The following is a 25,040-nucleotide window of genomic DNA, read 5'->3' as shown; positions in this document are numbered from 1 at the left end:
GGGTACAGGAGCTGGGGGTGAGTCAGGGGCAGGGGGTGGATGGGGGGGTGGGATGCTGAAAGAGAGGATGAGGGTCCAAAGACCACCTCTTCCCACATGTTTGAAATGAGCTTATTTATGATTGAAAAGTAGTTTCCTGGCCCTTCTATATTCCAAAGAAATGTCTTGGGGGCTACTGGGGGAGGGGCATAAGGCAACAGATACACAGTGATGGGGGTGGTGGTTAACACACCAGCTTGCGAGTTCCCACCTTCTTCTCAAAGAGCAATTCCCCTTTCATCTGGTTTAAGAAGTGGTCTTCCAATAACGCTCCCTTTGAAGAAAGAGTTCTGTTACTAAATCTTTTGAAAATCTTTATGATGAGAGATTATACAGCTGGGTCAGTCAGGGTACATAAGGAATTCCCTTGAGAAGACAGAAAATAGCTTGTTTGATTCTGGTGCAGACATGGAGGTATCCAGGGTCTAAGAGAGTCAGAGCTTTGTCAAATGCAGGCAGAGTGGAAGAGGATGAAATGATTATAGCAACACTGAGTACTTCCTGTGTTCCAGACACTGCTCTCAATACTTTGCATACATTAATTTCTTTAATCCTTATAATAACCCTAGGATAGTATGGTGGGTTCAGTTATATCCTCCGAAAAGAGAGGTTTAAGTCTTAACCCCTAGTACCTGTGAATGTGACCATATTTGGAAGTAGGGTCTTTCAGATGTAATCAAGATGAGTCATCCTGGATGAGGCTGGTTTCCTTATAAGGAGAGACACAGAGCCATGTAAAGATAGAGGCAGAGATTGGAGTGAAGCAGCTATAAGCCAAGGAACGCCAGGGATGGCCAGCAGTCACCAGAAGCTAGAAAGAGGCAAGGAAGGGTTCTTCCCTAGAAACTTCAGAGGGATCATGGCTCTGCAGACGTCTTGATTTTGGACGTCAAGTCTCCAGAACTGTGAAAGAATAAATCCCTGCTATTTTAAGCTCTTCCATTTTTGGTACTTTATTATGGCAGCCCTTCAGTAGAGATATGGGTCTGAACCGTACAAAACTGCTCATTCTCTAAACGCAGATGAAGATCAAGCCATTTCATGTGATTGAGCCTACAGGTACTTTTTAGACGGTGAGCTGAGTTACAGACATGTTCATTGCTACGTTCAAAGTCTCCTATCAGATAATGGTAGAGCCAGAATTTGAATTCACAATCTGCCTTCAGAGTCCAGGCTTTTGATCACTCTGACACAATCATCAGGCAGAACTCCGAAGTGTACGTGATGATAAGTTTAGCAGGACTGGGTCTGTTTTGTTCTTACGCTTAGTTTGGTTTTTCTTTGCTTTGCTTTTCTTGTCCTATCATCCCTGAGTAGCAGGGATCTCTTTTCATTTAGATCAGCTGGAACAGGTGTTGATGAACATCTGAGAGAAGATGGGAAGGTGTTGTAATAGACATGTCCTCCACGCCTGTGGCGTTACAACCATTTCAGGTCTTGTTCTGGTGTTATTCTTTGAGTACAGAACCTGGTGGTGAGCTCCTTCCCGAAGTGCATTTGAAGTGCACTAGAAATACCTGTTTCTTGCTGTAGACGTTTTGGTGTGGACTTATGTGGGGGGAAAATATATAGATATATATAGATACATATATATGTAGTATATTCTATACACATCACATACATAGATGCAGAAAAGTCAAGCCAATCATTAAGGGTTTAAAAAAACCACTTTATTCATTCCTGTGCAATCCCAATTTGCATCTTTTATCTTCCAGGGAAACCACTTCCACTTTCTAAAAAACTCTAGTATTCAGCTATGCAGTTTTCTTCAAAGGACCCCATGTGTTCTCTTGAATTTTTGATGTCAGACAAAATTGACACCTTGATATAAAATCCTCCTTCCTGTTGTGCCTCCTGATGCTGACCTTCCAGGACTTTTGCTACTGGTAATGGGGATTCTTGAACTTTCTTGAGATGGGACTATTTTGTCATTTTGACTCCCAGGAGAAATGCACATAGCATGAAATGTTGCTTATGATTTCAGGGAATTGATTAATCCTCTGAAATCCATCCCTGGACCCCCAGGTGAAGTCTCTGCTTTTAGGGATTCTTCTCTTGAGCTTCACGTGCCAAGTGAGTAAAACAGACTGATGGCGTGATGAGAAAGGTTGGATTGTATTAGTTGGGAATTTTCCTATGTGCAAGTGAAAAAAAACCCATCCTTCACTGGCTTAGATGCTAAAACAAAGCAAAACAAAAACAATGGTAGCGAAGGTAGTGGAGGAGATAATGGCTCACATAAATCTAGGGCTGGCACTGATGACAGACACGGTTTGATACAGGTCATGGAAGATTTGATCACGTTCTGTCTATTGCCTCTGCTTCCTCTGGGTTGACTCTTTGCTCCAAAGATGTAGTTAAAGATGTCAGCCAGCAACTACTGGGGCTTTTTCCCTCCAGGCCCCCAGCCAGCAGAAAAGAAAGTATTTCTTTCTTCGCCTATTGAATGAACATCCTTGGCTTCAGGGATTGGACCATCCTGGTTAAGATCCCATTTATGAACCCATCACTGCAGCCAAGAGGGGTGGTCTCAACCTGGCCTTCTCATTCCAGAGTAGAATCAGCTTCCCTAGGTGTAAATTGGCAAAGAAAAGAACCCAAATGAAAAATTAGTCCATAGGGAATAGAGCCTGGAAGGCCACAACCAGCAAATGTCTACCACAAGGTTGTCAGTTAGGGCTTACTTTTAAAATGTATGCATGAGACATAGTTGAAAAATACCTCATGGCTTCCTGGATCTGGATAGTCAGGATCAAGTCATGTCCCCTGAGCCCCAACAGTGTGTACCTTAATGGGCCAATGTTAACTGGTCACCGGTGAAGAGCCTGTGCGCCTCCCCTGTACCAGTATTTTTAAAAAGGTCCCAATGAAGTCATTTATATATTTTAGAGTAGTTAATGTGCCCCGATGGGCCTGCAGCAAAAGATGCATTTTGAAATATCTAATGAGTAAATGGGGCATTTAGTGAGACACAGTCTAATTACTTTAGGTCTTTGTAAAATATTAATTTAAGGCAACCGCAGCATTAAGGAGTAAGTTTGCCAAGTGGTGCTCAGTGATTTAGCTCTGTGACTGCCATTAATATCAAAAGAAGTCTTGCAGCTCACTTGCCGCCCATTGCTTTGGAAATGTACCCCTAAGGATAGAAAACAGCTACTGTGAATTTTTTTTTAATTAAAGTTCCAGGAGGAAGTGCAGCATTTCCTTTTTGTACACACGTGTATCACCTTCACTGTTGGAGTTGTGGTCTTGGGGGCTGATGTCCACAAACTCACATTTGCATTCCATGTTGTGACATCACTATTGTTGGATATCTGGTGTAAATGATTCCAGGATACACCTGTCAGAACAATTCTTGCAACAGAAGAACATGATTTGCCTTGGAATTCAAATACCTTTCCAGGGAACCACATCGTGAATATGCCATTCCAAATTTGCTGGTGCATTTCCCTAAAGATGACAGATACTAACTCTAAAGCACTGAGACGTGAACCCTGAATAACTGAATTGCAACTTAAAAAGAGTGCATTGGAAGTCATCTTATGTCTCAGCTATCTTATATAGGACAACTCTACTTCCTGACTTGTCTGGTTGGTGCCAGTGGAGGGGAACAAACTGGTAGTTTTACAAGCCATTCTAAAATGCCTGATCTATTTGGAGTAGCTTCTTAAACAGTGTCTTAACTTGCCTGGCATCACTTTATTGGTCTCATTAATGAGTTCTCCAAAGCAGATGAGGAAGGTATTGTGGGAAATCAGTAGTTATCCTTTGTTCCTACCCTTACACCACCATAATTCTCCACTCCCAACAGTAGTCATGATGTCATGGTGTGCATTGAGAAGCTGTTCGGATGGAAGGGCTGTGGAAATGTTATAAAGATCTACTGTACTCTGGTGGTCCCGTGGGAGAGGTGCTGATGTGGCTGGAGGTGACTGTGGAATAAGAAGCTTAGTTAATAAGACAAGCCCTAACTCCCCCAGAAAATACAGAGTGGCTTTCCTGCCAATGTTTGCAGTAAAAGTTTGAAGAAACAGCTCCGTTGATTGTTTAGCATGGAAAGAGCACGTATCATGGGAGAGAACATGCAGCAAACATGTAGTTTGGGAAACCATCCAGGATGATCCAGTATCATTCATGGATTTATTTATAGCCACGCCACATACCTTCACGTCTAACTTCATTCGATTCCTTCTCTTCGAAAGTCTCTGGTATCTTTAGTTTCTGGATCCCTTTGCCAGTTGCAAGAGCTAATTTAATTTGGGGATGGGGAGGCTAAGTCTCTCTGCTCCCTTTCAACTCCAGCAAATATTTCATTGTTTGTAATGCCTCTTAATACGCTAAACAATATTTATGCCGCGCTCGACAACATTTTATAACTTTCTTCTAATTGCCTTAGCAGTCTTTAAAACCAGAGCTTAGCACTTCGATAATAAGCGTATTAATTTGTCTAACGTTTAAGTTCTTACAAAGGAAGAGACAAGCATTAATTTTGTTTAGTTAAAACAAGCTTTGCTTTTGAACAGCAGGTGGTAATTGAAACAAAACAAGGACTCATTAGAGGAGCGTCTGGTGGCTCATGATACAAACAGAGCACACTAGAAAACCCAAACACAAGAGCCCTGAAATAAAGTGGTCATCATCTAATTAACAGAACATGTTTTAATTACCGAGTAAACCATGCAGCGCCGTGTGTCAATTTAACTGATGTGCTAAGTGCCAGTTTACAATATCAGAAACAGACAAATAATTGGAATCTAATTACATGCAGGTCTATTGCACACCAGCGCCTCCAGCCCATCTTAATAAACAAGTTTTTACATCAAACCATGAATAGCAAATACAGCCGTGCTGTTAATTGCTACATTGTGATATTGGGACTTTGCCAGCTCTGACTATTAAAATAAGCTCTTGTGTGGATTGCAGTTTCTCTGCTACGCTTTAATTAGAATCAAATGAGAGGCAGAGATCGGGCTGTATTACTGCAATTCAATATATGTAAATAAGATAACTGGCTAATCTTTTTATTTTATATCTGAGCCTCCATGCAATAGGCGGTTTAGTTATGGTAATAGGTTATCACTTTGCAAATGAAGTAGACTTGCGCTGTGAGATGAATCAAGAAACATGTAATCTTTGCTAGGGAGTCTAAATATTCCCCTTCATCGCATGTGGGATCTGGAGAACTTTCCTGCCCGAGATATATGGTGCTATATTTTTAATGCCCATGTTGGCCTAGTTTTTCCACTATAGCTTTTGATGTTGTATTTCACTTGGCTAAATAAACGCGTGATCCGTAACATGCTATTTACAATGCTCAGACAGATATTTCAAGATAAACTCTGTTAATGGAGAATCATTTGTTTGAGTACTTGAAAGGTTGCAGAGAAGGTCTACATAAATACTGTATAATGCAAATTTTAAATTAAGACTGAGGCACAGATAATGCTCATATTTCATACTGTATATAAATGTGCTGCTTGTCAGAGAACTAATCAGGGATTCAGAAATACCCAGTATGAAAATGAAATCTATGGTAGGGACGCTGATGGGCCATTTTTCTGTATTTTCCAAATAGGGAAGAAGATGGTATAGCTATTGTTGAAAAATTACCAAGTAATGATCTCCTGGGAAGATCTCCTTATGTTTCATTAGAATCGTAATTAGAAGTGGCCATGACCTTGGGAAACCTGCTTCAGGAGCAAGCACTCCTCTCTTTTGTTTAAGAAAAACCTCTAAGTTTCCCCTCCTCTTGAGCCCGAGGCAGTGTTAACTGAACTCCATAGAAAGAACATAATAAAGCATTTAAAATGCACTTCTCCATTGCAATAAACTGAAATAAAGCAAATACAGAATGGATTATCATCCACTTAATTTTGGTTGTAGTTTGTTGTTGTGAATTAAAACCATTCAGAGCCTTCTTTCTTGGGGGTATTTTGTGCCATTTCCTAGATCAAGCCAGCCCTTAGAACTATCTCAGGTTGAAGAAGGGGGGGGGTTGGAGCGGGGTGCTATTAAGTATCTGGAAACTCCCAGGACTTTCAAAACAACCATAAGCCATTTTCAACTTCTGCCTCAAAGTAGGCAAGCCAAGCCACTCATTGGCTGGAGCTTAAAGTCAGCCTGAAACAATACTCCGCAAACTTGGCGCTGGTCCTTGCCTATTTAAATTTCCATCACACCATTGTTGAAGGCTCCTGCCTTTCACATGGTTCGCCTGGTGGATGTGATCCAACTCCCAGAAGGGAGCAAGTGCACCACGCAAAATACTGGAAGAGCCCGCATGTTTCCAACACCTCATCCGATACTTAAGGGCAGGGGTAAAAACATTCCTGGTACTCGTGTTGTTGGCCACATCACAAAGGATTTCAGGCTGGTACCTCATCCATCTCGCGTCGTAAATGAAATGGAGCCTCCTGGTCAATTGTCAAAAAAACAACAACAAAAAAAAAACAACTCCACGTAGCCCCTACTTTTCTCCCATACTCCGTGCCTCCTGCAAAACCGTGCCAAGCGCACTAACAATATCTAATCAAAATGTTGAAAATGCAAAGTAAAATGTGTGTAAAAAAATGCACAGGGGCTGGAAAAGGAATGTAATAAGGTTAAATTTTACAAGCATAATTCCATATGTTGAAAGCATCTTGTAGTTATGTCAAATACAGATGAAGCTATAAATTACCCCAGAATCAAAAGTGTCAAGTTTCAGGCTAATGCTGAATATATATATATACACAGCTTCAGAATTCTTATTAAAATATGAAAACATGCTAAACATAGAAAAGCTAACAACTGTACCAAAAGTAAGACAAAGTGTTACTAATGTCTGCCAACTAGTATTACTCACCAGGGCAATCAATCACATATGAGCAAACTTCTAGGGCAGGCGACCAGGAAAGCTGAAACCCACCTCTCCCCCATAGTTGTCTTATTTGTGGTTACTTTTGCAAGGAATCCACATTATTCCATTTGCTTGCTGTTAACCCTGAGAGGGCATGGTTAGCAAAGGGAAAACGTTTATTCAATTAGAATGTCTTTATTTCTCCTTAAAACACACACAAAACTGTCAGCAATAGACAAATTAGTACTTTGGGCTGAAGTGTGTGCTCAGTTTATTCTATATTTGAACTCTAATAAATTATATCCACGTTATTCCAAAAATTGTAAGTGACATGCTGTCAGAGCTCTACATGTGTATGCCTGGAAATATACATAATGCTTTGAAAGCTGTCACATTCGGTCCTGTTGTAAACATCACGCTCATTTGCTAAACATTGTTGTTATGGCTTTGGTTGGCTGTAGCTTTTCCCCAACTTGTAAGCCCATGATTCTGAATATGTCTTAACTCTAGAGAAAAATAACGTCTCCCTTAAGAGTTTTAATGATCTATCATGAGATTCAGCATAGCATATGGAAGTGGTTTCTTTCTCAAGTATCCTAGGCCAAGTAATAATATGGGCCTATTTGGTGAAGTCAAAGTTGGTAAACAACTTTCCAATGTACACGACGAAAATGTTTCTGGCCCCTTTAAAGGGATCTTCTTCAATGTTTGGCGAAATTGTATCTGCTTTTGCTAATTTGGGGTTGGACACAAATGTTGGCTCTTCACCAGAATCACAAAGGTACAAATGGGACTTCCCGTGAATAGCGGTAAAGGATGTCTATTGACTGGGAGAGATTTGTTTCATAATCATGCATTTCTTTCCCTCTTGTCTAATGAGTGCCTGCCATGTGTCTGATGCAGTGTTAGATGCTGAGGGCCGAGGCCCTGCCTGCGTGGCAAGAGTCATTTAGGACAGAAATCAGACAGCGAAAACTAAGTGTGATGAATATGACCAAACAGGGAGTACTGGATTCTGGGCTTTTAAACATTCAGGTTATAAACTAAGGAAGGATTGGATAAGAAAGAGTTCGGAAGCCTTCCAAAGCATTCTAATTGTGTGAGGAATTAGCAGTGTCTCCAGAGGGTATCTCGTATGTTTTACTTAGAGCACATGGTTGCAAGCAACAGAAAACAATTCTGTTAACCTAAGTAAAAAGGAATTTATTGGAAGGAAAGGTGAGGTGGAGACTCAGAATTAATGGGCCACTAGAGAATTTGGCTTAGAAATCGGCAGGAAGAGAGCCCTGGAGAGCAGAAACCAGAGTTTAATGGTAGAAATAGAATGGTGAGATGGCTGTTGAATTCTGGCTGGTCTTTTTATCCTTATGTTGTCTGCTCAAGATCCAAAGTTCTGGGAAGCAATTTGTAGCTGGTTGAGCTTCGGTCTTGTAGCTACTGCTGGGCTGTCTCCAGGTGGGAGGAAGATGAAGGTCATCCCTCACCTTCTGCAGTGTGAAACCATCATAAGGAATTGCGTAGGAAGAGGTGATTATAATCACCCCCAACAAAAAAAAAAAAAATGAAGGTACATCAAAAAGCGGGAATGCATGTGAGGCTCCAATTGACCACAAGATCTGCTTGACCACCTCTTGCTTATTTGTTCAGAGTCTTAGAAAAGAAATGCCTATCTTTTGAATTAATCAAACACTAATAGTTTTCTTAAAGTGCTATATTGATCTTCCTGACTGTCTAGTTTTGGATCAATACAGGATGTGAAGTTGTCTGTATCATACTCTTTAAAGGGGAAATTTCTGAATGTATGAATATAAAATTCTTTAATTAGTAAGAATTTAAGCAAAAATATTCCTAATATAATTTCTAAGTTTATTCATTTATAAGCTAAGTGTGAAGTATAGGGATAAAAAGTTACAGCATTTGCTGTCAGAGTTCTTGCCACCAGGAGTCTTAAGTTCTGTTGTTTAACATGTATGAAAGTTATGCAGACTAAAGGACATATATATAAGTATCTATAAGAACTGTACTAAAATGCAATGTGGAATCCTTGGTTGGATCCTGGAATATGAAAAAATAATCAGTGAAAAAAATGGTTAAATCCAAATAAAGTCTGTAGTTTCATTAATAATACTGTTCTGAAATTAATCTCTCAATTTTGATAAACATTCTACGATTGTGTAAAATGTTAGCATAGGTGGAGGGTAGCTCAGGAACAAATAAGAATTCTCTATACTTTCTTTACAACTCTTTTGTAAGTCTAAAATTACTTTAAAATAAAAAGGTTTTTATCTTAGTTGGAAATTTTCATGCACGTAGTAGGTATTCAGTGAATGTTAGTTTCATCCTGTTAATTTTCCTCTCTTGATCTTGAAATATTTATGTTGATCAGTTTCCTGAGACAATTTCCTATTGTTCCTCCTTTAATTAATCTCTCTCTGGGTACCAAGAACAAAAAAGGGAGAGGGAGAAAAGAAAAAAAAAAATACTGAAGAAAAGCCTTTATCTAATTTTGCTCTGCTTTGTTGTGAGATGAACTTATTCTTTAAGAAATGTCTAGACATCTATCATCTCGGGCATCCTAACATTGGCACTACAGAAATACAACGTTAATGCAGACAGTGTATGTGTCTAATGAGTTCAATTAGGTAACTAAGTTATTCTTCCTTTTGCTTTTCCTTTACTTATAGTCAAAACTAACACTGTCACACATCTTCAGAATGCTATAGTTCATCTTTAACGGATGGAATTTTGTTCTTATTTTGTTAAATGTTACATTTACATAATTGTGTATGTCATTGATGTGTATAAGGATAACACCACAAAGTAAAAGTTATCCTAAGTACCTCAAGTACGGAGAATTATTAGCGTAAAATTATTATAAGTGACCCTCACAGTGATAACTCAAGCGATCTGAACCCAGGAACCAAATAGATCTTAGATAATGAGAGCTAGTTTTCTTATTTTGCTCTAAGATGAGTCACTTATTCTTGGCACAGAAGTTCCGCCGGTGTCCGGGATGATTTTTTTCCTTCAAATCACAGAATATATAGCTTTAGAAATTCCTGACAGGAGGCCAGATGACATTGCTGATGGTGGTTTTCATTTTTTGCAGCTAGGTGCCCTTAAAATTTTATGTCTTAGTGATGTTATTTGAGTCAAGTTAAAAAATCACAAAGCGACTCATAAAATAACACCTGGTGATTGAATAGTTAACTGTGGAACTTACTGTTGTTGAAATATTCTTATCTCTAGACACAGAGATATTTATATAAAAACTGCATTCTTTGTGACAAACTAGAATCTTATTTTGCTGTGGCCAAATGCAATGGACATCTGTTGTTTGTTGCCTGCCCAGTGCATATTCCTCCCTTTAGTATTAACAGGGGCTGCATTTGGGGGGAGATCCCACCCCTATCATCCCCTTAGTGAATATGGTTTTGGGAGGACCCTCGTCCTCACCCACACTTGAAGGGTGGACCTGTGACTCAGACCCGGCCAGACGTTGGAATCTTTCCTCTTGGCCACAGAGATTGGCTCCAAATGAACGTGTGATCCCAGCCAGACCAAAGAGATGCAATTCAGGGAATCATACTGGAATGCCTGGAATAAAGAAGCTCTTTTTCCTGGAAATGAATCTAAGAAGATGTCAACCTGGAGCTACTGGGAGGGAGCCTTGTGACAAGACCAGCACAGTAAAGGAACGACGGAGACCAAATCTAGTGACGTCACTTGAACAATACCTGAATCCAGTCATCCTAAAGGGAATCTTTCTGTCCTCTTTAAACTAGTTTGAAGCAGGTTTGGTGTACGTCTCTTGCAACTAACATAATTCTACCTGATTCACAACATTTTCCTGCATATTCTTCTTCCCTAATGAATCTAATTCAAGTGAAACTTGTATTTCCATTTATTTCATAAATACAACACAAACCAATGAAGTGGATAAAAAGATTTTATTAGATGTAATCCGTGACTTCAAACAAAAATGTGCAGAAAATTTTATAGAGATTAGTGGAATTTTCAGGAAGAGAGAAAGAAAAAAATCTGAAATTTCTATTGTCTTTTCTGTAAATGCAGTGTTACGCTTTTTTCTCACGGAGGGCAATTAGTTAGGGAAACCCTAGAACGTGGTATTTAAGAGCATGGATTTGGGCATCAGGTGGCCTGGTTTAAAGTCTGGTTCTGTCTTTTACTCATCATATGACCTACAGATCACTTAGCCTCTGTCAGTATTGATGTTCCCTGTCTGTGAAGTTAGCACAAATATACCTAGATCATACAATTTTTCAAAGACTGAAAAAATATATACAAATTATATATTATGGTGCCGAAACATAGCATTAAATGGTAGTTTTTAAAAAATAATTATGTAATATGTGATTCAGTATAGTTTGTCACCAATTTTAGAATCTTTGGTTTGGTTTCCAACAAGAAAAAGATTATCTTAATTTACATCTCCAGCCCATATTTTATTTCTGTGCATCAGACTGCATGCAGATATACACCAGCACACTGGTTATGGCCACTTGGATTTCTCACAGACACATGAAACTGACCACACTCAAAACCAAATTCAGTATTTCTCCCTTACCCTAAACCCACATCTCTTTTTGAAATCTCAATTTCAGGGAAGGTGCCATGGTAAGCGCAGAGTCCTGCTCACTTCCACATCGGGTCAGTGGCCAGATTGGCTCAGCAGCCTTCCAGCGGTCTCTCTGCCGGTTTTCTTTTCCCCTCATGATCTGCTTTCCACATAGTAGTCCAAGTGATCTCGAAATTAACACACTTCCTAAAAACCAACCGTGGTTTCTCGCCAGCCTTAGGACAGAGGCCAAACTCCTTAGCATGGCTTATCTTCCCTAATGACCTGGTATCTTCCCCAGTCCAGTGCCAGCTCTTAGCCCTCCCCAGCCACACGCGCGTCACCATTCCACAGTCCAGCTCTGGAAACTTCTCTCACCCCTTCCTTGCATGCTCCATTTTGCTTTAGAGTTTGCATATATGGTTTGTTTTGTCTGAAACAGCGCTTCATTCCGCCTCCTTATACTCCTTCCGTTGGTTTAATTCTACTTGTATTTTATGTCCCAACGTCCATGGAAGTGGCAGACTTCTTCCAGATGTCCCAGCCTTCCTCGATTAGATATTACAATAGCCCTATACTCTCCAATCACACCATCTGCCACACATTATATTTTATTTCTATTTAGATATACAGATACAGATATGCTATAGAGGAATAATTACCGAATTCATCATCTAATCCACTACCAGGAAATCTGACTTAACCTGACTAGACAAATCTCCAAGTGATCCACAGATAGAAATTCAGGGGGGCTCCAGGGGTGGTTATGGACTTAGCTGTGGAAAAAATTACATCTTTTTTTTTTTTTTTCACTAACTTCAAACTGAAATTCATCATTTCCTTCCAGCGTGTGTGGAGGCAGCAGAACCCAGTAGTGTTAGCAGTTGCTATGACTTCGTCAACAATGGAGCAGATATTTCATAACACAGTTATCACTGACCTCTTGAAATATTTATGCTCATCACTATCAGAGGAACTTCTTTAATACACAGGAATTTATTTAATACATTAATAAAGAAGCACATATATTATTATATCAGGTTTTTAAATTATTGAGATAATTTTATTATCATTGATTTTTTTATAGCCCTCTGTATTTATTATATTTAAGAATATTATCCCACGAAAGGGTTCATAGGTTTCCCCAAACTGCAGAAGGGCTCTGTAGCTCCCAAGAGATAAGAATTCCTGCATTTGACTCAGAGCTCCTCTGGTGAGGCCAGAGCATGTCTGACTGATTCACCACCGGATCCTCAGGGCCTTACACAAAGCCTGGCAAATTGTAGGGGCTCGGTAAATATGTACTGAACTGAACTGAGATGAAAGCTAAACAAATTTTAATCTGGCATTATTTGGAAGTACACACCCCATGAATCTGGACAATTCACTTGTTCCCTGGAGGAGAAGATGGACCCCCGTGGTTGTGGCTGGCTTACATTCCAACGCTAGGTGTCCTAGAGTTATGTGGAATTCAGTCTTGCTGAGAAGATGGCATTAAAATTTAAGAAGACATAATGAGAAACAGTAGCCAATTCTTTCCCTATATAAAAAGCAGCCGGCAGCATTGACCTTGAGTAATGCAGAGACAGGTGAATGACTGTCACCGAACAAGTGTGATCTATTTTATGAAGTCCTATTTTTAATTTGACTTAGAGCCAATTTTTCAACTGGACAACTTTCATGCAAACATCTGCTCCAACCTTTGTTCTTTTATACATAGTGGGCAGCTTGTGAACCAGAGGAAGTTGTCAGACAGTGGTTGTGCCCCTGGGTCCGTTGGCAGCCAGGCTCTACTCAATTATTCGTAGCCGAAGTGCTCCCTGATCAAGCCACTCCACGCGCATTCCAACTGACAGCATTGGCTTTGGAGTGGGCTCCCGAGAAGAGAATTTTTTTCGTGCAAAAATATTTTAAAAGGTGATGCAGGTGATGCAATCAGAGGCCTTAAAAGACCCTCAAATCCATGTCAGGAGACCTCTGGGAGCTCTTTCCTGAAGTAAAATTGGATTCATGTGTCCATCCACTCAACATGTTTTTGAGAATCTACTGTTTCATAGTTTATTGTTTGAGGGGGTAGAGGTGGGCTTGGGTAGATCAGTGGCCAGACAAATAGGACAAATAATTAGGACTTCCATCTGTGTCACTTTTCAGGTCTGAACAAATGGGTGGGGCAACAGGACTGGAAGCTGTATCTACTGTCCCCCCATACGTGGCACTCCTCTAAGTCCCCAGAACCACCAGAAAAGAGTCTCGCTCCGAAGAGAAATTAGACCAGTCCAAAGGTGGTGGGGTTTTTTGTTGGTCTTTCATTTTTATTTTTTTTTTTTAATTTAGCACAGGTTTATCTTGAGATACATCTTTTAAATGAGGCTTTAAAATGTTAGCCTAGTATGGGGTGAGACACAGTGAGCAGCAGTGACCGCTTCTCTCATTCGCCCAGGTGGTAGCCATCACCCCACTGGGTGTCTTGCTCTCTCCAGCTCCTAGGTCTAAGGTCGTGGCAGGTTGCTGCTGCTATTGGCTTGCTCTTTTATTGCTCATCTTTTTCCAAGATATTTTCCTTAGACTTAGAGTCTCAATAAGATCCTTTAAGAAGAGATATGTGTCAAACTAGTAAACACCCTTCTTCCCTTTCCTCCTTTAAAAAAAACCACAGGAGTTCATAAAGTAAATAACATTGTTTTTTGGTTTTGGGTTATGTTTTGGATTGTGTTTTTAAAAGTGTGGGCTACCTGTGCCAGAATCACCTGCACTCTACCTTGGACTTACCTTAATCTATGGCAAGGGGCGTGGGCGAGCACCAAGAGTTTCTAATGCGCGCTCATTTGGAGAACTATTGGTCTGAATGATTTGAAGAAGTCATCTCACTCAGTGTGATGGACTTGGTCTGTAACATCTCAAAAACCTACCAGCTAGAGAGCTGGCATTGCCAAGGGGAGAGTCATAAAGCAGAAGTATGAATAGGTCGCTGGGAAATTCAGTATCCCCACTCACTCAGGGCATTGGTCTTCAGTTTCACCGGTGATGGCAACCAGGTCCATGTGCTTATGCCATCTCCAACAGACTGGAGGGGACTGTTTGAGGCCCTGCGTTGTAGATTCTGCTTCCATTTGGCTCAGTAGGGAAGAGTTTTGCAATCAGTTAGCAATGTTAGCCATGGACTCTCCATCGGGAGTAGCACACCCTTTACAGCTTACTTCCCGTCACGGCCTTGCATTAGCCTCCATCACTTTCAGGAAGGAAGGAAAGGAATGCACACAATGTCCTGCTCTGCTCCAAAGGGGGTTCAGGGTTGGCCAGGAAGTAAGCAGTTTTTGAAATTATACCATTGCGAGTTTGCCTGTTCTGTGGGGATCTATATACTTCTGCATCTCTCTCCCGCAGTGCAGATCATGGAAAGTCTGGTCCAAGAGGGAAAAAAATAAAAATAGAATTTGTTTTGAAATAAAACAAGATAGATCTACAGCCTTCCATGACCTGCCCTTTTTCCATAAGTTGAAGGTCAATGGAAAGTAATTATACCCTTATTGCTCTAAATAAAACACTCCTTACTTTAGAGATGAGTTCTTCAGTGTGACCAGGGTTTACATTTGATGATGGGGGACTTCCTTAATCAGGAAAATTTGTGTACTAAGGTAGTAGAAAAGAAAATTGCCAAGGCTGGAAACTGGCATCATCCACTGATGGGGAAAATTTGCATGAAACACAAATCTTTGTTTGGTTGGTTGTTTGCCTTTTGTTTGTTTCTATATTCTTTGATCAAAGAAGACTTACAATATCCTTTGCCTGAATTTCTCCATATTTTTTACAAAATATTTTATACTCATAAGCGTGTCTCTAATGCACTCATAAGGTATATAGGTAGCAAATGTGCCTGGATCAACCCCCCACTTTTAGAAACAGTCCCCCTCTGAAGCCCTAGAGTGTCCCTACCTGATTGGATGCCACCATGTTCTTACCTCAGCCATTCTAGAGACAGTCACTATTTAGCCAGCTTGAGCTTGTTTAATTGCTAAGAGATATGATCATTGTAGCTCCTTACCAGGCACAATCTTGAAGCTTTCTCTTTGGAGAAGCTCTGGACTAACTAGCCCTGGTTTAGCTCTTGACCATTCTAATTTCTGTTCCTCTCAAATGGCTAAAAGAGAAAAGGATATTATAATATACCATGTTTCATAAGTGGGGGGAGGGGAGGAGTTCTTGCCACTAAAGTTCCAAGTATGAGCAAAAAAATTTGGAAACCCACGAATGGTGGACTTTTCTGGAAGGGAGTATGTGAGATACATAGATGGGTGGATGTGTACATAAAGTACATGAAGTTAAAGCTCCGTGTCCTGGCAGTTGTGTGAAGAAAGGATTTCAATTGCACCTATAGAGGTTTTCTTGTTTGTGTGTTCATTTGTTTTGTTTTGTTTCTTTACAGATGCCAGAAGTTCCAATCAGGACCTTCTAAATCTGAATGCTTGGAGATGGAGCCCAGGTAGTTATGTTGTATATGATTGTGTCTCTCTTTTTACACATATATACACACACATAGTGAATCTGATGTGTGATTCCTGGTTGAGAATCACTCGTATAAAGGAAGCCTTAGGTTTCTTGCATCCCTTTTAAGGTTTCAAATTAGTTCAGGGTTCCCTAGGTCTTTAGCTCTTAGCTAGGCACCATAGGGAATGCTTAGATAAAGAAAGCTTTGTTCCTGCCCTCAGGAAACTTAGAGTGAAGTGGGGGGCATTGCTCTGCAAATCAGGTAAAAGCTGATGGTCCACCTCAGTGTTTCAGGATAGTATGTAAGAGTGCAGCCAACTGTCGCTTAGAAATGTATTAGCAAATCTGGAAGTAGGCAGTCCAGGATTTTTATCACTGCTCAACAATTCTGGCAGGGCCCAGGCTCACTCATTCTCACTTCTCCCCTATCCTTAGTGAGTTAGCTTTTATCCTTCTGCTTGACAACTTATGTGGTCAGTGTGTCTGCTGCATCTCCAGGTATCATGTCCTTGTTTCTGGCACAAAGAAGAGAAAGAAACAAAGGGTAGTTGGCTAAAATTTTAAAAAGACCTGCCAGTCAAGTCTGGCCTCTTACGATTAGGAAAACAATGGCTTTCCGGGAAGCCTGATCCAACAGATTTCCACTTACATCTCCTTAGCCAGAAGTGACTCGCGGAGCCAACCCTAGCTGCAAGGGAATCGGGGAAGCTGGACACTTTGCCCAGGCACATGACAACCTCAGTCAAAATCAGGGCTCTGTTAACAAAGAAGAAAAGGGAAATGGAAATTGGGTAGGCAGCTGACGGAAGACTAATGTTTTCTATGGTGGAAGGGAGCACGAAACATGAGAGCAAGGGCCTGGACCTAGAGAAGGAGTATGAGGAGTTCACAACTTAGCACTCAGTTAGAGGAAACTCTCCTTCTGCCCATTTGACTTATGATGTGGATTAATGCTGTTGGTAATGGCCATCTTCCAACTATACATATATTGATGTCCTGACTCTCAGAGAGCCCTCATTTCAGGCTCTAATAGTGTACTTCACTGACACACACCAATGCTAACAGCAGCGACTATGTCCTCAGTAGGTGCCCAGTCCATATTAAAGGACATTTTTTACCCTGGTTAACATAGCCATTAACCAGTATTTCTGCACACAGTTGCCTCATTTAAGCCATATTATTTAGTTTGCAAGCTCTAATCTTTTTTAGAAAAAAAAACAGCTATTAAGTGATGGAGCTCACAACTAACTATGCAGTTTATGCCTGGTACAATCTAATTTTGGAGGAGGAGGGCCTTGCGGGGGAGGGGAGACTAGAATGGTCTCAGGCAATATATTAGCTCTGATTTTGTTCACATCCAAACTATGAAAAATATATTACTGTGTATTCTTACTACATTTATTATGCTTTGTTTAATTTAATCATAAGCCTATTCTAAAATTCCCTTCCTCCTATAACCAAATTTCCTGGGTTTAATTACTTCTTAAGGACCAGTTAATTTGGGTTTTTTTTTTTTTTTCCTTTGCCCTGTCAACATGCTGGCCTTTACTTCCTTAAGAGATTAATTTAAAATTCTGGAGAAATTTTTGGTTTTGACCACTGTGCAAAACTATCATTTAGAATGAACTGGGCTGGAACCATTCAAGACCCCAAACCCCCTTAAAGCTGGTAAGAAAAAGAGAACATTGAGTATCAGAAACCTGATCACTGAGTACCCTTACCCATGCCCCATAACTAAGCTGCCTGCTGGAGTTATATGAAATTAGATTTTGTTATTGGTATTCAACATGAGCTATTATGTTTTTCCAATAATAACTTCAATAATAATATAACCTTTGTTTAACTTGGGCACCTGGTTAGCTAAATGAGACCCCAGCTGTCAGTGAAATGCCTACCTCTGTATAGGAGTTAAAACTTAATAAATTCATAATATGAGTAAAGAAAATAATAATAATGCTTTGCTTCCCTCCAAGGAATTCAAAGCACTGTGTGGATACCATTTCATTAATCTCCATATAAATCTTAGGTGCATGGTTGGAAGAAAAAAAGTTCTAACCTTAGAAGAAACTGACTGTGCAATTACAGTCTGTTTTGACTCCAAAATAAATCCCAAATCCATCTACTTCTCTCCATCCGCATGGCGTCCATATGGTCCACACAGCCATCATTTCGCCTGAATTACTAAACAGCCTTAGTACATATCCCTGCGCACCTTCTTACCTCTCTACAGTAGGTTACTGACAGATCAATCAGATGTATTTTTTTCGAGTGAAATCTGATGATAAGACTTGACTGGTTCTTCTTCACTCTTTGCCGTAACTTACTCTGTCTCCTCTCTCATGCTCAACTCTCTGTCTTCTCCTCCAACAAGCCAAGAGTTTGCCTCCCTCAGGAGTTTTCAGCTCACTGCACATCAGGTCTCGGTGTGGCTGTTCCATCCTCTTCCTTCCTATCTTCTCTCTCAGCCGTCCTCCCGTAAAGTCTTCTTCAGGTGCCCTCCTCCACGTTACTCTTCATCCCACAAGTTCTTTGCTTTACAGCATCTGTCTCACCCTGCATTTATCTTTTAATCTGCCTTGCTGATGCTTCTCCCCTCACACCACCCACCACTGGACTGTCAGCGCCTGAGAGCAGGCGTGTTATCTGCGATCTTCCACTGGTGTATCTTCAGGACTTGGTGTCCAGAGCACAGGAAGTGTTCATAAATATTTTCTGAATGAATGAATGACTGTTGGGATAGTGGTTGTTCTACCACCCGGAACTCCTCTTAATCCTTCTGCCTTCCATCATCACAACGGAATTCAGGAGGGGTGTGTGTGTGTGTGTTTGTGCACAGGCATGGAGACACGTGGGCTGAAGCTACCTGCTGTGTCTCATGGGGACCTCTTAGTGATGCTACCTTCTGCCTCTGGAGTAATGGCCACCGCCCAATCTCTGACCCTATATAGAAGCTCACTGTTGTCATTCCAGGCTCTTGTTTCCTTCCCAGAAAGCTTTGGTGTGTGTTGCATTCTCCTGTAATAAAGAAATCCCTTCTTTTAATCCAGGGACTATGTTATTATAGATTGGATTTTCCTAAGTCTGGCCTTAGGAAGTTAGTTGCCTTAGGTGTGAGTTGGTAAAAAAAAATTCAGGGGATGATATCCAAAAACACACAGGTAGAAATACAATTCCATCTGCAAAGGCCCCTCTTATTAATGCTCCAGATCCTGTTACATTAATGAATCTCATCTAAAGTCCCTTTTGACCATCGTGAGTTTATCAAATTCCTGATGATAGATGATAAATCTAATTGCCTCTTTACAGGCTTTTCTTTTCTTTCCAAAACAAATTTCTTCCAGGTGTTTGGGTCTGCATCCAGCCCTGACTTTAATTCACTGACAGGAATTAGCGTCCTTAATAAACTTAATCAGGAGCTGAGGCCACCGCTGCATCACCACACTCAGTTTCTCAGCAGCTAATCCAATTCTCCTCACTTCCTTCACAGAGGGCCACAAGTCCTTTGAGGCCTGAGGAATCAGACTCATTTCTGTGTGGGGGTAACCTCCAGGGGAATCTATTCTTTATTCAACTTTCACATCAGCCATTTCTAGTCTTACTCATTGGCGAGAGGGGCCCTTTGTGCTTAACGTCGTTGGGCCTGCTGTAATGGGCGAGGGGCCATAGTGGGGGTGGCCAGACGGCAGAAGCCCCCCAGAGCCAGGCCAGCCCACATCGCTAGCTTGTCATCATTCTCTACTGCATCCCTTTTTTTGAATCAGGAAATAGACTTGGACATATCTGTTGTGTATGTCAAGGCCCCTCATTTGTCAAAGCATTAGTGGTCCAGTGTCAACATAAATACATCTGTCCATAAATCTTGACAGGTATAATGATTTGTTGCATTTGAAAGGCATGACTCAAACATAAGACCCCTTTTTGATTCGTAACATGATTATCTTTAAAGCCAGGCATTTCAGATACCTTCTGAATTGACTTCTGTCAAGTGATTGAGTAGCTCCCGCTGACTTATCTACTCTGATGAAGTTAATACCATCCTGGCCTCTGCTGTCACCTGCCTCGAAGGCCACCTGGACTGTGGCAGAAATTACATTCTCGGTGCGCTCATTATTCTTTACCGTGGAAATGTCTTAGTTCTCAGGCTCTGGATTTGTTTTGTTTTTGGAGCAGGACACTGTCATCATTTTGTTTGTTTGCAGGGAGATGGGTTTGGCACGTTGGGCAAATGAAGGGTTTCCCAGCACTCAGGCAGCCAGGAAACTCGTAAAACTGAAATGTGAAGGCAGGCCTCCCTCCACCGTGAGATAGCAGATAACTTTATAACCACCTGATAGGGGAATCTGCAACCCCAAAAGGAAGGAAATGTCATCTGGTGGTTAGACAAAAGGGCTGCTGCTTTGTACGGTCCATAGCATTTACTGAGTGTTTATTACTTGCCAAACCGTGTGCTAAGAGTTTCCCATGCTGTAGCTTCTTTAATCTTCCCCACCACCTAAGAGATACTATTAGACTCACACCCGGGAGCCTTCCCTAAGTTGCCTAAGGCCCACAGCTAGGAAGAGGGGAAGCAGATATTTGACACCAGCTGTCTGACTCAATGGCAGTCCAATTTCCCACCTTAAACTCTTAACCGCTGTCCTGTGCTGCAGTTTCTTGTCTTTGTTTCACTTTCTGAGGGGCAAAGGGTTGCTCGATGCTCTGAAATGGGCCCAGGGACGCTGGGAACGGTTACTAAGATCACATGTGTGTGTGCTCCCTGGTGCTTAAGATGACTCCGAACCCTGGTTTTTGCCATTTACGTTATGGTTTGGAAATCTTCCTTCTTCTTGGGGAATTATGTTGTAGTTAACTTCTAAAAGCTAGGAGATTCGAAATATGTCGTTAAAAAGAACTGTGGCTACTGTGCTCATAATTTTAAAATATTGAATTCCCTAATTCTTTGTTCTGTTTATTTCCATGTCTCTTTTAAATTAAAAATGGATTTAATTTGCAATCCATTCTTTTATCTTTCTTGCTTTTCTTCCTTCCTTTCCTTCTTTATTCCCTTGTTCGAATCACTAATGCTGAAAATTGAGCTCTGCGGACCCTTCTGGAAACCCTTTCATCTCAAGCAGGTAGCTTCCTGTTCTCTCTGTGCTTCCTCTGACCCCTACTTCTGTTGTTTGTTCAGATACATCAAACAGGAATTTCCTTTAAGGAAGAATGAATTAGATGTCAACTCTGCTGTCCATAATTTCTTTAGGATTGTCACTTAAAGGCGTATTTTCCTATTTGAGTTTAATAGACATTCATTAAATGCCTACTATGTACATTCGAGGAAAACAAAAATGAAAACATGAATCTCATCTAAGTCTTAGAAACGCCTAGGGGACAAATGGATGTACACGCTCACGAACGTGAGAGTCAGCGTTTCTGACAATTTAAGGCAACAATTATAAAATAATGTGTAAATAGTGGAATGTGGAGATGCTAATAGATTTTAGATTAAGAAAAAATCATGGGAATATAGAAATTATAAAAGAAGTATGATTCATCTGATTATTCAGTACAGGGACAGTAGCAGGTAGCCTTCAAATTGGTGATGAGGAAGAGAAGTCATGCAGGCAGGATGAATGTTGTGTATGGCCACCAGTGAAAACTTAGCTTTTGTAACAAATGGTTAATATCCTAGAGGTTTCAACGTGGTTCATTTATGTGCTGGTTATTAAGCAAGTGTCTCAGCCCCAATCCTACCCTTCCATGCTCTGCTTTGTGATGCTGGCACGGGGACTCTGCGGACTAGGTTTCTCCTTTCCCAGCTGAATCCGTACTAGATGGGCCAGGGTGGGGAGCACTAAAAGTAACCTGGAAGGCAGAAGGGAGGAGAGGGCCTTGCTCCTTTTCCATGGACCATTCCTGTACAGTAACTGGCTCTAGCAGTGTTGATCCAGTTTCTAGAACCAGCCTCAGTGCACTCCACCGGAGGTACCAGCACAAGAAGCAGTGTCCCCTGCTCAGAGGTCTGAGTCCTGTCTCTGTGGGGTTGCTCCTCTGAGTTCTCAAGGTACCAGCACCAGCCAGTCAGTGCCCCTTCCTTGGCCATCTGGGCCCCAGCTCTACAAGGCTTCTCTTCTGAGCTTCTGGGCGTTGATAACCCCAGCTCCTCCCCCTGTTCTCCCTGCCGTTGGAGTGCTGACTGTTGCCCACATTTACCATCTGAGTTACCTCCATGTTCTCTTTTTGCCTATTTAGCCCATCAATACGTATTTATCTAACTCCCCGTATTAAATTGTCTCCATCAAAATAGCTAACATGGTATCTGTCTTCCTAATCAACCCCAGATACGTAATTTACAGGGCTCAGGGCGGAATGAAAGTTAAGACCTCTTGCTCAAAAAGTAGAGGTGAAGTGCCATTATGGGTACTAAAATGTGGTGGTGGGTTTTTTTCCTTTCTCCCGTGGCCTTTTTCTCTCAACTTGTCGTCATGGTTTTTATTTGCCATTTAATGTCGTTCTACGAAAAAGTAAAACTGTAAAATATTGGCATGATTTTTATCATTCATCTTCAGATTGTCCAGTGCTAGACTTCAATGCAGACGCAAGAACATTCAACTCATGCGTGAAATCGTTACAGTTACACAATTTGTTTTTCATCGCTCTTGTATGTGTATCTATTTCATTCTTACCAGAGCAGTAGAAACACTGCCCCAAATGACCTCTCCTGTTTTTATTTCACTTCTTGATTCATCCACGTTCTACCAATACTCTGCGGATCTCTAGGCTTTCTTAACAGGTTCCCATCGTACGCACTTTCAGTCTCAACCCCCATGCGCTATGGATCGTCCAAAATCCTGTGTTCAAGGGGCTTCGTGCAGGTTATATGCAAACAAGGTGGCAAGGAAGGATGAACACGTATTACGCGTTACCTCCTCTGTTCACACGCATGATCTGTCATCTTGTAGGACTTCACTTACAAAGCACAGATTCAAAGGTAAAATGATTTAAAATTTCAAGGTGGAGACAACAGAGTCTCAGAACAATTACAGGTCCTTCTGAGTTGAGGGCCCAGTGCGCCTACGCAAGTCACATTCCCACAAAATGGGCACAGTCCACCTGTGTCCATCCTGAAACACCTCCACGTCTTCTTCAGATGCTCAGTATTGGATCTTCAAAAAAGGCTGAAAATGGCCTTCTTTTGTGCTACATCTCTAAGAAACACTCAAATGATCTTCCTTAGCCCCCAAAGGAACCTGTTTTCCATGTTCTTTGGAGGTTATGAGCTTAGCTCTGGTCATTGAAATGCAGTTTTTACTCTGTTCTGGAGTGCTATGGCAGACCTCATGCAAATTTCAGCAAATGTGGAAGCCAAGTTTACTATTAACATCCAAAAATGCAGAAAATCAGATGTATTGGGCATAAATTGTCTGCCCTTTTCAACCCCTAACTAGACAAAGTCATAATTGCAAATCTCCTGGTTTTACTTGTCACTAATAATAGTCTCTTACTTGACCAGCGTGAAGTTAAGTATGATAGTTCCACATGCTATGAGAATTCTAATTTTCAGTGAGGAAGGTCGACTTCCCAGCCCTGGTTTTTACACAAATTGTGTTTTTCTTTCAGTGGTAGCTTTTAACTTGCATGTGTAAATTTAATTACTTGACAGGAAACCATCCAAGCATCTTGGGTAAATCTTGTAATGACCATCCCTAACTTATATAGTGTTTGGAACTTTACATGGATTATTTTACAATGAGAAGTGTCAGTGTACTGAAAAGGTATACATGGTTCCTGCTGGAATCCCAATTTCAAGTCCTACTCTAACAAAAAAAAAAAAAAAAGACTAAGTTAACCTTTCAGTGAAGACTTTCAGAAACACAGACATACAAAATTGAGAGGAATCTGATTTGTATGTCTCTTCTCATCAGCTTAATACCCAAATTACTCAAATGAAATGTTCCAAAACTGAAATGCAAAATGATTCCAGTTCCTTCTTTGCTTCCTAGAGGAAAAAAAAAAAAATTAACAGAATACCCTATCTGGCAAAAAAAAAAAAAAAAAAAAAAGAATGCAAATTAATTAAGCAGAGAAACCTTTCTCACTGAAGGTACACAGAAGGCCTGAAAACACATTAGACATTTCTAAAGATCACAAATTAGCAAACACTGAGAGTGGGCTGTAAAAAAAAAAAAAGAAAGAAAGAAAGAAAGAGAAAGAAAAAGGGAGGAAAAGAAGGCTTCTCCGAACATAAGGTTCTTAAAAGACATTTTGAGAGGAATTAAATCTCTCTTGCACCTTTAAACTCTCTTTTTCAGCTATCAGAGAGTCTGCTAGAGATGGAAACAGTTTGGGGTGACACACCCTTCACTTATTTGGGGAATGTGAATTTTCCATCCTGCCATTACCTGGCACCCGGACAAGTGTTATAAAAATATGTCATCATAAGCAGCCTAGAATAAATACTCAAATCCTCAGGGTTGTTTATCATTTCTCAAATGTCTTCCCTGGATTTTAACACCCTAGTTCTTTGTTACGTTTGAGGAGGATAAGTTGTTTGGAATATGCGTGGATGGCCAACCCAAAGGTCGTGGCATGTAAGCCAGGGAACATTCCAGCATGCGGCAGAGTGCCTGGTGGCTTACATTGGGCCACTTTTAAGCGGATTTCTGGGCTGAGGATCTCACTGCCAATCAATGAAAACCAGCCTAGATGTTTCATTTTGTTTGATAGAATTATTTTGTTGAATTATGATCTTTGTATTCTTGGCCAATGAATGGAATGAAATAATCTCCTTCCAGTGAAGTAGAAAATATATCACCACATCTATTTTCTGACCTGAAATGCTTATTGAACACGTTTAGATGCAGAATACCACCATGGGTGCCGAGGAACCGGGAAGAGAAAGATGAATTCACACAGTGTCGGTCCTGGAGGGGCTCACCCTGCAGTGAGAGGAATAGATAACACTCAACACTTAAATCAGGTCACGTCCTCCCACCTTTGGAACGCCACCCACCTTCCACAGTGGCTCCTTCCATCCGGCCTCACTCCATTTCTTAAAAACACTGTGCACACTGGGTGTATGTAACGTACAACAAAATCTGGTTAGTTTCCCTCTCGGTC

General features: G+C 40.9%; 1 long non-coding RNA gene across 1 annotated transcript in view; it reads left to right on the top strand.

Annotated features, from left to right (window-relative positions):
- LOC105095265 (uncharacterized) overlaps positions 1-25,040 on the top strand; it is a 743,648-nt gene that overhangs the window by 612,331 nt on the left and 106,277 nt on the right. Inside the window, exon 13 of the long non-coding RNA XR_010384800.1 lies at positions 15,880-15,936. This is a non-coding gene — a long non-coding RNA (uncharacterized LOC105095265). The remainder of the gene's footprint in view (positions 1-15,879; positions 15,937-25,040) is intronic.

The sequence above is a fragment of the Camelus dromedarius genome, chromosome 17 (assembly GCF_036321535.1).
Source record: "Camelus dromedarius isolate mCamDro1 chromosome 17, mCamDro1.pat, whole genome shotgun sequence".
Taxonomy (NCBI): domain Eukaryota; kingdom Metazoa; phylum Chordata; class Mammalia; order Artiodactyla; family Camelidae; genus Camelus; species Camelus dromedarius.
The sequence above is the reverse complement of the archived record's forward strand: the minus strand, read 5'-3'. Positions and strand labels throughout refer to the sequence as shown.